Below are 1,132 nucleotides of genomic sequence, written 5' to 3'. Positions count from 1 at the left end.
TAAGAAATTTCAAAGAGGAAAAAAACATTTCACGTGGAATCATCAGGAAGGCTTCACTGAGGAATTAGCAACTAGGCTAAGCACCAAAGAAAAGATTTCAACAGTTAGAGATAAGGAAGGAGATAATTCCATTTATGTACATTGAATTTTGGTGGAATGTAGAATGATGGAAGAGTAGCAATGTCAAATAACATTGGAAACATGGGCTGGGTAGAGATCATGAAAGTCCTTAAAATCCAGGAGTGTATATTTTTATACTTAGGTCTGAGTAGAAAGTTTCCAAATCAGCTTAAGATGAATCTATTGTAAGTAGAAGGCACAGATAGCTACCAGAAGTAAATGGAGAGATTTTCACTTCCCTGAAATGGGAGGTGTTTGCTAGTCTTGATGGGGAGGGACATTGAGCCACATGATTTATTTAAACCATTTCCAATTCTTTCTTCACCTCTATCCACCACATAGCTTCAGTCTTGCTAGACTCCAAATGCCACAAACCCAAATCACTAGGACTTTGTGCTTCCACATATATCATCTACATTCAGTGATGCTTCTGGGGCAGGAGAAGAGAGTGAATATATTTCTTGTAGAGCTCCTTCTATATTTTACACTCTCACCACATACCTTCCATGCCCCATTTCTCCAGAAGTAAAATCAGGTTTTGACTAATTGATGTTCTGTACTCTCCTGAAGCCATGTCTACACCAGGGGATAATGATGATGAACCACACCATGGAGACCCAGGAAGAAGAGAGCTGGAGGAGAAGCTGAGAGAATTGGGGCTGGATACCCAGCACTGGGTACCTAAGCTGCAGGAATGCCTGGGTGTGACCTCTGCCCAAGTTTTACAACACCTGCAGCAGAGGGAAATCCAGACACTGAAGTCTCAAGCAAGACATCCTTGGGAGAACGGGCTTTGGAGAAACTTCTTCAGCTGTTGAGTGGCCAGGGCTTAGAGAAGATGGAAGACAAACATTGGGTGATAGTGAAGGAGAGACAAGAGGGGGCACAGTCAGCCTTGAAGGAACTTGAAGGAACTGAAGGAGATGCAGACGGCAGGCAAAAGCTGCCAGGAGGTGATTGTGAGGGAGAAAGAAGAGGAGCTGAGGCAGGCCATGGAGATCCCACCCAAATA

This window comes from Vombatus ursinus, unplaced genomic scaffold, assembly GCF_900497805.2.
Source record: "Vombatus ursinus unplaced genomic scaffold, bare-nosed wombat genome assembly UNPS02014775.1, whole genome shotgun sequence".
NCBI lineage: Eukaryota > Metazoa > Chordata > Mammalia > Diprotodontia > Vombatidae > Vombatus > Vombatus ursinus.
Note: the sequence above shows the minus strand (reverse complement) of the source record.